The sequence below is a fragment of the Enhydra lutris genome, unplaced genomic scaffold, assembly GCF_002288905.1.
Source record: "Enhydra lutris kenyoni isolate GAN:26980312 unplaced genomic scaffold, ASM228890v2 scaffoldscaffold14, whole genome shotgun sequence".
Lineage (NCBI taxonomy): Eukaryota > Metazoa > Chordata > Mammalia > Carnivora > Mustelidae > Enhydra > Enhydra lutris.
In genome coordinates this window covers 29,950,211-29,962,185 of record NW_019154098.1, presented here as the reverse complement: position 1 = coordinate 29,962,185, position 11,975 = coordinate 29,950,211, and the positions used below count along the sequence as shown (strand labels likewise).

The window sequence follows — 11,975 nt, the reverse complement described above, 5'->3', positions numbered from 1 at the left end:
GTACAACAACCAATTTAAATTTTAATATTAAACATTATCATTTGAAAGTCCTTTAACGGCCATGCCTCCGGGCATCCCTCCACGGGCGTCCTTCTCTGCGGAGCCCAGCCAGCGGCTGTGTGTGTCCTCACGTTGCTGCTTCTTCATCCACTCGCGTGTTTCTTCCTTGGCACGGATTCAACTTCTTGTTAACTTCTCACAGACTATTTTAGCTTTCTTGTCTCCATTATTTCATGGCAGTGCCCAAACTCTGTCAAAACACCCCATTAATGTATTTCTTAAACAAAGACAATCACTTTCTTAAGGTTTATCCTTGGGCCATCTGATACTTGTATACTGAGCAATAAACAGCTACTAATGAGGGCTTCTAGTGCCTCCCCAGCACTTTGTCGGACCCTCCCCTGGCACCGCAGACCTCCTGCCCACGGTCCAGCCACTGAATAGTAACACACAGCACAGAAGAGAACCAGACTGATAAACATTAAAAATATATATTTTTAGTATCACCCTATTAAGTGTGTATGTTAAAAAACAATAATGAACACACATCAACTGATGACTAAGAGATCGAGAGAATGGTCCATTTGACATCCTAACATTCTTTACCTTTTCCTGTGGTTGAAGACCCCAATTTTCTTTTAGAAGTCTCTCTCTCTTCCATGACTTGCGGTGTTCCTAGATGGCTCATTCAGGGGACTAAGGATAGACATGTGACCCAAATTAAGGAACTCAGACTCTCACTCCTAGTCATTAGAATTGCTAAAATAAAAGTTTGCATGGGACATACTTATCCTAAAAAATTATCGGTTGTTTATCTGAAGTTCAAATTTCACTGTGTGTCCAGTATTGTTATTTGCTACATCTGGCAACCACACCGGTAATGGAAGTCATCGTTGCTGGACACAGACGGCAGTCTGCGGGAGTCCCGCTACTCCTCTGTCCATGGCTTCTGGTCTCCAAGATTTGCTGTCACTACCCAGGCTCTGTCCTGCTTAAAACCTGGTTGTTCAGCTATGCCTCCAATTCTTTGAATATCCCTAGTCCTATATCCTTCCACTATGTTTCTTTCTTTTTCTTTTCTTCTGTCTGCTGTGTTGTTGTTCTGTCTCAGATACCTAGAGTTGTTGTTTGTAGTTTGTAGAGAAAAAAAATCCCTTACCAAAATACCACAGCAGAGACACAACCGGAGAACCCCTGCTGGAGACAGCCAGGTTTTCTTGGCCCGAAGAGAATCTTTAAAACTGAATGTGTTGCCACTAAGGTCTAAGACAGGAATATTTACTTAAAATATTGACCCTTTTGACTTCTCCAAAACCTCAGATCTGGCAATATGGGGCTGCAGTCCCATTGGTAACAACCATCTGGGTTAGAGTAGCTGTTTTCCTTACGTGGAACATGCTGTTGTTTATTAATACTATCTGTCAGGCCTGGCGGGTGTTTGAGAATGTGATCTATAGTACATAGAGTGCCTTATGCTCCCTGGGTCTTTATCGCTTGCCTGATTCAGTTCAGTTTAACTCAATACATCTCTTCTCAGCACCTAAAGTAGCTGGCACAGAGGAGAATGAAGTAAGGCACGGTCCACACCATCAAAGAACCTCTTAGTCTAATGAGTGTGGCAGACACTTCAAAGGAGAATTTCATATGTAATATGAGGAAAGAAATAATGGAGGTAGGTCCAGGGTAGTATGAGAACCAATAAAGATCATTTCATTCAAATTGGGTTACAGGGGAAGTTTCTAGAGAAGGCGAAGACTCACTGAGTTTAGAAGGATAAGGGAGAGAAAACTGCTGACAGCAGGTCGAATAAAGGGAAGAAGATATGAAACAGTACATGGAGGGGCACCTGGGTGGCTCAGTGGGTTAAAGCCTCTGCCTTCGGCTCAGGTCATGATCTCAGGGTCCTGGGATCGAGCCCCACATCAGGCTTTCTGCTCAGCGGGGAGCCTGCTTCCCCCCTCTCTCTGCCTGTCTCTCTGCCTACTTGTGATCTCTGTCAAATAAATAAATAAAATCTTAAAAAAAAAAAAGAAAGAAAGAAAGAAGCAGTAGATGGAGTATGACTAAATACGAGGTTGTTTTTTGTTTGCTTGTTTGTTTTTGTTTTTAACAACTAGGCAATTTCTGATGCTACAGCTCTATGGTAACCTATGGCAATCTCTAACTCCTGACTAGATTTTAGCTCCAAGTTCTGTTTTCACTCTGCTTTATAGGTGTTTCCTCAGTCTTGGCCCATTCCAGGACATACCTGTTTGACCAGAGATAATTTTCCATTCTCTCTCTCTCGTCACCCACCACAGAAGTGGGAGCCCCCCAATTAAAGAAAAACTTAATAATAGTGCCACCTCCAGGCCAATGGCATCTCAGGGATCCATGCCCACAGTGAGTCAAATTCATCTTCTTTTTGATCTACCTGTCCCTGGAGCTTCAAATTCAGATGAGGATTTTATGATTTCTAGGCAGGTAACAAATCTCTTAAAAGATATCATACACTTTCAGCAGTAAGGGGCGCCTGGGTGGCTCAGTGGGTTGAGGCCTCTGCCTTCGGCTCAGGTCATGATCCCAGGGTCCTGGGATCGAGCCCCGCATCGGGCTCTCTCCTCAGCGGGGAGCCTGCTTCCCCCTCTCTCTCTGCCTTCCTCTCTGCCTACTTATGATCTCTCTCTCTCTGTGTCAAATAAATAAATAAAATATTTAAAAAAAAATAAGATAAGTTATTACAAATTTGTTCCATGTTTCTCAACTCCTAGAACCCTCTACTATGATCTAGCTGTTCTTAAAAAGTATCACGAGGGAAGAGTTTTGTCTTGTTCAGTGCTATATCCACAGTCCTGCAAACAGTATTTGACACATAGACATTGCTCAACAAATACCTGCTTGGTTTAATTAATGATATACGATTGTCATGAATTAAAAATATTTTTTATAGTTCCACTTGCATAGCTTTTTAAAATGCAACCAATTCCAATAATCCTTATCAAGCATATTAAATTAGTGTGCCTGGGTAGTTTGAATACAAACCATAAGCATTCCTTTTTTTTGATATTTAAATGAAAATTTGACATTTAAATCACAGGCTTACCTTAGAAAAGACAGTGGGTTGATTGCAGCCAAAATTATTTTAATCTTTTTGTATGGTATAGGGAGCCAAATGACTAATAGAACCAAATATTTCTATATTTATATTTCTATATTTATTTCTATATTTCTTTATTTATTTTTATTTATTTATTTTGCCTCATACTACTTTTTATTTGCAACATAATTCACTCAATTCTTCTAAACAATGACATAAAAGAGATTTCCTTGTGTATAAATAACTTACACACCTTCCATAAAGGAAACGCTCAAATATACTAGAATATTTGTATATTCTAGAATATTTGTAGCCTGCTGCTACAGCATTCTCATAACCCACAGAGTTGATGCAAAATCTATAAATACTCAAGGCCAACGTTAAAAACTCAAGTACTTCAAGTTTCGCCTATATATATTTTTAAGAACGATGATTGTCAATAAATTCTCTATAAAAATAAGTGCGATGGTTTGGTCCATCTAACTTTACCACTATGAAATATGAACATTTAGCTTTTAATATGTGGTCAGGCTTGTTCTACCTTCTCTCAACACTGACACCAACGGAGAAGCAAAAGGAACTAGCGGAGTGCTAAGATGTGAGGGTCAACCCAGTGATTCCTGTCACAGTGCATTCTGGGAGAAGGTAACTGGATTTGGGTGACAGGGTTTATTCTTCCTTCCCTGGTTTGGATAACCAGATAGACTAGGAGGAGGGTAGTGATGCTAATAGCCATTCCCTGAACACATTTCTGGCTCCTTTCTGGGCAAAAGGTGTCACCTTGGAGGAAGTGGGATTGTCACTTTGGAAATCTGGTACACTGGGTTTGGGGCTGCCGTCCCCCAGTTGGGTTTCCCTTCTACTTCCTTACTTGTTTCTTCCTCTGAAGAAGAGGATCCTGAATAAAAATCAGAAGCAACGCTGTCAAGGGCCCTGGTAGCTTTGATAGAGATGTCCTCCTTATTCTCATCCTCATTTTCTTTTCTTTTTTCTTTCTTGCTTTCTTTTTAGGATTTTATTTATTTATCTGACAGAGAGAGAGAGATACAGAGACAGAGAGTGGGAACAGCAGAGGGAGAGGGAGAAGCAGGCTCCCCACTGAACAAGGAGCCCGATGCGGGACTTGATCCCTGGACTGTAGGATCATGACATGAGCCAAAGGTGGACGCTTAACCAACTGAGCCACCCAGGGACCCCTCTCATGATTATTCTCAAAGCTGGCACCAGTGAACGCATTGTTTTTCTCTCTGTCCCCACCTGGCAGCACACCTCCCAAGGCGCCGGGCACCGAGTGAGCTCCTTTGGCAAACCCGGGTCCATGGACCAGGTACCCCTGTTCACACAGGCTTCCAGGACCTCAGGATCTGCTCTGGAACATCGACACGAATGCCTCTGTAGGCCTGTCCTTTTGGTGGCTTTTCTGGGTACCACTGATTTTTCTGTTTTTCTGGAAGTATAAGAGTCAATTTCTCGGCAAATCTCTCAACTGCCTTTTTTTTTTTTCATCCAAAGTTACCATTTTCGAACTTGCTGGTGAGAAAGAAAATGGCAACAATTTCGTTCTTCACCTTTCCCTCCAGCTCGGGGACTCTGGGGGTGCTCGGGCTGCCGATGTGGCCGCCACTACACAATCCTGGATGGGAACCCGGGCGTCGCCTCTGTGCAGTGAGCCTGGTCCCAGCCTATGACTCCTGCATCGTCTACATATTTCTCTTTAAATTATAAGATTTATCAAGTGGTAAGCTGGGAGTTATTTTGTTGTGTTATTTATAAGGTATTTTAAGGAGAGAACCGAAAGACATATTAGCATTTTACTGGAAATTACCTATCCATTTCCGTATTGCCTATCTATTTATATCCAATCTTATTCCAGAAAAGATTGAATGTGGCTTGCAAAATTACATAAAATACTTAGCATAAATAAAAGCAGAGGAAAGGGAAGAAACAAAGGACATAAAACGTAACTAGGAATGATAGTAAAATATACATCATAAAAATCCACGCAGTTGCTACAGCTGAGTGACAGATTTGGCCCCCAGCATTCCACCAAGTTCACCGGCAAGGGGAAGCCTGATCAATTCCTCAACCACAGGGTGTATAACACAGAACAGCAATTTATCAGGATGAATATGATTATTGTCCTAAGATTAGACAGGATGTGCTTAGTAATGTTCTTATATTTTACCTCAGTATAGGCTGGTGATCTCAGTAGAAAGCAATTTAATAAAAGCAGTTCTGCAAGGAGGAAATAGCTGCTGGTGACTTGCCTCTCCTTATTTACCTACTTGCTGTAATCAGCGTGACTAGGTAAGAATTACAGAACACACAGCATGCCGTTGCCGAGCAGTCCCTTATGAAGAATACCCCTGTGTCTTTCCAAATTATTATTTTAGCTTCCATGCAATGTATTTCTAAGAAAACACTGAAGCAAAAAATAATAATAATAATAATAATAATAATAATGTATCTTTAACAATATCATTCAAGAAAAAACAACCAATGATCTAGACTTCGACTATAGGCTTTTTTGTTTGCTGCTGAATAAAGAGAATTATGATTTTTACCATTTAAAAACTCAGAAATATTCTCTCTCATTTCTATTTGCATAAAGTCTGTGGAGTTCAGCACTGTGTCAACCACATTATTACAAATCTCTTGTTATTTTAATTATTTATCACAAAGATGGGTAAAGATTATATCATTTAGCAGAGTCATGATGACAAGCAAATAGCAGTGTTTTTTAAAAAGGAAAAGGCAGAATATTACTTTTTGACACACAAGTGTTTCACCTTATAAATACAAGGTTAAAAAGAAAATGGTTTTAAATCAACCATTGGGTGTAGGTGAGAATTTTAGATTCCAACTGAACAAGAATTACTTGTACAATGGCTGTATGCTAAGCAACTTACCAAAGGTGTTCACACAAATATCCCAAAGTAAGTGTCCTGGCAACAGCTCTGGGAAGTGGGGGCTATCATTCCTGTTTCACAGATAAACCAGCTGGGGCAGTAATGCTATAGTCAGTAAACTTTTTCTGTAAAGGGACAGAGAGTGATTATTTTAGACATTGTGGAGCAGTAAGTCTTTGTCACAACCACTCAGCTCTGCGGCTGTCATGGGGAAGGTATAGACCATCCTTAAAGGAATGGGTGTGCCTCTGCTCCAGTGAGACCACAGCCACAAAGAGATGGCAGATCCACTAAACAGATCCTTGAGCCATAATCTGCATACCTCTGGAGCTCAATATTTTTCCCAGTCCCTCGTAGTTTCTTTAGTACCTAGACTCCCATTTTAAAATAAGGAGTTATTATCGATGGACAACTTTGGGCTAGTTGTTTTTAACCTAGCCAAAATAATATCCCAGCAAACTTGTTAGAAAAATGTTTTAAAACATTCAATCAATTATCTACTAATGGTTTTATGTGCATGCTGACAAATACACTTCAATGGTGTCTTTGTTGACTTCACAGGTACCATCTTCTTTTTGTTACTGAGAAAAAGAATCGTCTAAAGTCAATGATTTATTTCTACATTAAAAAAATAGAAAAAGAAGAGCAAATCAAACCCAAATCACATATAAGGAAGGAGACTATAAAGATAAGAGTAGGGGTACCTGGGTGGCTCAGTCGGTTAAGTGTCTTGACTTCAACTCAGGTCATGATCTCAGGGTCCTGGGATTGAGCCCAATAGGGGTGTGCTTCTCCCGCTTCCTCATCCCTGCTCATGCTCTCTCTCTTTCAAATAAATAAACAAAATCTTTAAAAGGGGGAAAAAAGAACTAGAAATCAATGAAATAGAAAACAGAAAACCAATGCAGAATATCAGTAAAACCAAAATCTGATTGTAGAGAACCATAAAGTAGGTAAACCTCTGTTTTTTTAAGATTTTATTTATTTATTTGAGAGAGAGAGTGAGAGAGAGAGCATGAAAGGGGGTAGGGTCAGAGGGAGAAGCAGACTCCCTGTTGAGCAGGGAGCCTGATTTGGGACCTGATCCTGGGACTCCAGGATCATCACCTGAGCTGAAGGCAGCCACTTAACCAACTGAGCCACCCAGGCACCCCAGTGGTGTAGACCTCTAGAGGGCAAATCAGAGAGCTAGTATTTTTACCCTGGGATCACAAATGACACTGAGACTCAGAGCAGAGAATATATGTTCTTGTGGTTTTCTACCCATGAAGTGACAGGATCTTAAACCCATGTCTGCTGTGTCTAAGTTCCATTTGATTTTCTCTGTGCCAGCAGCGAACAGACTGCACTGTGGACTGCGGGGTGTTTCGGACAGACATGTTTTCCCGTCTCTTTTCTCTCAACCTTAAATGAATGACCGAGCACTAGAAGTGGAATTGGAATACTTTTAGCACCTGAAGATAGACACACTACCACATTACCATTTGTCAGACAGTAACATGATCGTGTATTTCCAGAGTCACAGCATAGGACTGTACAGCAGAGAACTCATGTCAACACTAGGCACACGATGACCTGGGTGAGCAGTTCCCCACGGGCCGCTTTCACTACCATAGCTGCTGGTTGTTATGGCTCATTCATTCATTAAACAGACATTTACTGAGTGTCTGCTATGTGCTGAGCTCTGGGATAGACTCTGAGGACGCAAAGCTTAGGAGGGATCTTAGAGGTTAGTGGGGGAAAATGAGCAAAAGGACAAATGATTGTAATAGATAATAGTGAGAGCAGAATGCCCTGGTAACTCTTAGGAGAGACTTCTAACTTAGAGAACAAATGAATATTGGGATTTGCCTCTATTCTCTTACCATTCGGGCTTTTCACTCCTTGGCCACTAGGATTCCTCGGATTCCTGCTCCACAGAGCTAGTGCTACCCTGAAGGTCGAAGCAGGAATGGCCTTGTTCCTGGCTCCTTGATGGTAAGATTATGGTGGACTCTTGGAGGTGTTGGTCGTTAGAGATCTCTTGGGTAAGTTAACCTATAAAGTAAATAAACCTGTGTCTGTGACAATTGACTGTCTTTCTTTTTAATGTCAAAGTTATTAGGCTAACAGTCCCCATCTGTGACAAAGCTGAGAAGAAACACAGGAAGGGAATGGGATGGAGAAACCTTCTGCCAGAGCTCCAAATCCCTCCAGCAGAGAAGCCATGAGTGTCTTGCTTATGATGAAATCCTTCTCCCACCCTTACCCTTCACCTGAACTAGTGCTGTATTGCACTTGACATCAAATGTATAAATGGATGAATGAACGATAGACGCATAAAAGTCCTAGCCAGGGAATGTGGCTGTTTCAGTGGATAGGAAAGAATGTTCTAAGCAGAGTGAACAGCATATAAAAAAAAAAAAAAATCAGGGAGAATATCAGAAGTTCCAGCAACTGAAAATAGACCAGCCTAGCAAGAGTTGAGTATAAAGGGATTTATAAGATGTGAAAGCTAGAAATGTAATTCTGAGTCCAGTCCCTGCTTGGTTCAATCACTGGCATCATAACCTTATTCAGTAAATTCTTACCCTGTCTATAGACTGGGTAAACATTCACTAGCATATCATAATATCTAGTTAATAAAACATCAAACTACCTTTTATTTATCAATTTGCATTTATCAGGGTATCAATAAACAATCTATCATTGTGAGTATAAGCACATGTAAGATTTAAAACACATACTGTATTTATAATTTTCCCCAATTTTGGTGACTTTATCTGAGTTTTCATGGTTAGGAAATTTGGAAAATCATTCTGTAATTTAAAAATACTGTTAATCAATCTAAAAATTAACATTTTCCTTCTTGTGCTTGCAGCAATAACTTCTGAGAACTTTATTTCAATTAGAAATGTCCAATTATAATAAATGTCTCTAATGAAGATGTAAAAGGACAAGAATAAAAGCGAAGAAATGGGAACATTGGAGAGATGGGTTCTAAAGGGCAACCATTATTCAGTTTCTTGTAATTGCCTTCAAAATTCTCTACCTCCCTTAGAAGGAGGAGATCTGAATGATATATAATGTTGGTACTTTGGGAGTTTTTCCAGGTGGTTCACATAAATGGGAAAACAAGTGCATGTGAGGTCCAGCATATCCATCTGAATACTTCAGGATAACAATATTAATTTTGAAGTACACAAGGAGGGTGCCTGGGTGGCTCAGTGGGTTAAGCCTCTGCCTTTGGCTCAGTCATGATCTCGGGGTCCTGGGATTGAGTCCCGCAGTGGGCTCTCTGCTCCCCACCCTCTCTCTGCCTGCCTCTCTGCCTACTTGTGATCTCTCTCTTTCTGTCAAATAAATAATAAAATCTTTAAAAAAAATAAATAAAGTACACTAGGAAATAAAAGGCTTTTCCTTCCCTATTGTTCTTAGATCCCTATTGTCTTGTTCAGATACACTTGTGAAAAATGTAGAAGAACATAAATTGTCAAGTGCCAGCATCTATTCATTTTAACCTATGAGCTCATATTTAAACTGTAAGAAATTTTTAAATGTGTCAGCCTTAATTCTTAATTACTAGGATGTTAATTCTGCCAGCTCCAGGTTTGTGTGGCACACATGTGGGAATGTTTGCCATAAGAAGTGATTAAAATTCAAGGGTTCTGGCTAGACTTGCAATCACACAAGAGTAGCAGAAGCACCAAAGCCTATTTGAATGAAATCTATAGCACAATGTTTTCTTTCAGCAAAGCAGCATCTAGCAAAGGATGGAACAACACATGGAAATCGATGCCTGTGTAAGCTGACAGATTTAAATCCAGATGCAGGGGAAATTCTGACAAACTTGTCCCTACTACTAATAATCAAATTTTGCTCAATTTTGCCCATAAGGAAGCCTAAGGCTTTTAGGAAACTCCACAGGAATCTATGTAATAAATATATGTCTACTATTTGTCTATTGTCTATTGAGGTTTTAGTTCCGTGATGTAGTTTAATTCTCACATTTCTATGAGTTAGAGAGGTTGGTTTTAGCACCTCTGATTTCCTGATATGGAAAGTGAGGTGACAAACTTGACCCATGACACAGCTAAGAAGAGGAACATCCAGGATTTGAATTGAAGTCTAACCCCCAAGCCTCTGCTTTTTCTTCTCTACCCACAAAGAGCCAATCCTACATGAGCCTTTTGAAACATGCAGAAAAGGACTTGGGACATGTAGCAACTTTATTCCTCATGCTTATACATCAGTACTTGTCTTTCCTTCAGAATAAAGGGGATGCTTCATTGTCATAGGGGAAAGTCTGGAATAACCTAGCCTGTAGAAAAGCTTGTGTAAAGTACTCTGAGCAGAAGAGACCCAAAGTGTTTACTGTTCTGTTTACTATGGTTTCACATTTAAATATTGTTCTACATACAAAAACCTGACATCTGTGGCTGCTGATATAATTACAGAGGCAGAGAACATCCTCTCACCTCCACCTTGAATGTGAAACATTTCTACAAGAAACTTTCTCCAAGAATATTGCTATTGTAATAAAAAAAAATTAACTATAATCCCCTCCCAGATTCCAATTATGGAAAATCTGCCTCAACAAAATTCTATTTAAAAAAGAAATAAGGGGGCGCCTAGGTGGCTCAGTGGGTTAAGCCTCTGCCTTCAGCTCAGGTCATGATCTCAGGGTCCTGGGGTCAAGCCCTGCATCGGGCTCTCTGCTCAGCAGGGAGCCTGCTTCCCCCTCGCTCTCTCTCTCTCTGTGTGCTGCTCTGCCTACTTGTGATCTCTCTCTGTGTGTCAAATAAAGAAATAAAATCTTTTAAAATAAATAAATTTATTTAAATAAATAAAATCTTTTAAATAAATAAAATCTTTTAAGTTTAAATAAAAATTAAAATTAAAAAAAAGTAAGACACAAAACAAATGGGGTTGCCAGGGGGAGGGGGGTAGGGAGAGGGTGGTGGGGTTATGGGCATTGGGGAAGGTATGTGCTATGAAGTGTGTAAATTCACAGATTTACAGATTCACAGATCTGTACCCCTGGGGCTGATAATACATTATACGTTGATTAAAAAAAGAAAAAGAAATAAGGTACAGAATGAACCACAGATTTCCTCAGGGAAACTGGGGTAAGGACAGGACTTGTGATGAAATTCCTCCATAGATTTCCTTTTCTGCTGGTCTTTCTTAGGTATTCAAACAACATAAGAGCCAAGGACGCTCAGAGATGGCCACTGAAGGGACGTCTGCTTGATGATAACAGGAGCAGAAGGGGAGAACGAGGCCTCCAAGACTCCTGTTCATAATGTGTCTGTTGGTAATTCTACCCAGCTACACCCCTAATTCTCCAATAGCTCTTCCTCCTTATGGCTTTTCCCGGATACTTTACTTCCCATGCATTTGGAAATGATTTCAAAGTGAGAGCTTTAAGTAAACAGAAGTACCACTGCCTGTCATACCTTAACTAGATGCAGCATAGACGTTAGAAACATGGACTCCAGAGCCATTTTGGTTGGATTTGTATCATAGCTTTGCCATAGACTTGGGCATGTTGAATATGCTTCGCTTCTCCATATCTGTAACGGGTAATAGCAGTGTCCCCTTCTCAGAGTCATGGTGAGGATTAACGGTGGAACGCCAGTGCCTGGAACAGAGTAGGTTTTCAGAAAATGTTAGCTATTTTAAATATTTTGAAGAAGTAGTAAGTTGAATTCTCCTCTTCCATACCCTTATACAGTTGATCCTTAAAACAACATGGATTTGAACTGCATGGGTGCACTTACACACAGATTTTTTTTTTTATGGTAGTTCTATATATGGATTTTCCTTATGGCTTTCTTATTAATATTTTCTTTTCTCCAGCTTACTTTATGGTAAGAATACAGTGTATAATACATATGACAAACAAAATATGTATTAACTGCCTGTTTATGTTATTAGCAAGGCTTCTGGTCAACAGTACACTGTTAGTAGTTAAGTTTGGGGTGAGTCAAAAGTTATGGATTTTTCCA

The 11,975-nt window shown here is 40.1% G+C and overlaps 1 pseudogene; it reads right to left on the bottom strand.

Annotated features, from left to right (window-relative positions):
- Window positions 1–3,656: 3,656 nt before the first annotated feature.
- On the bottom strand, window positions 3,657–4,569 carry LOC111146485 (annotated as a pseudogene).
- Between the last annotated feature and the right edge of the window lie 7,406 nt (window positions 4,570–11,975).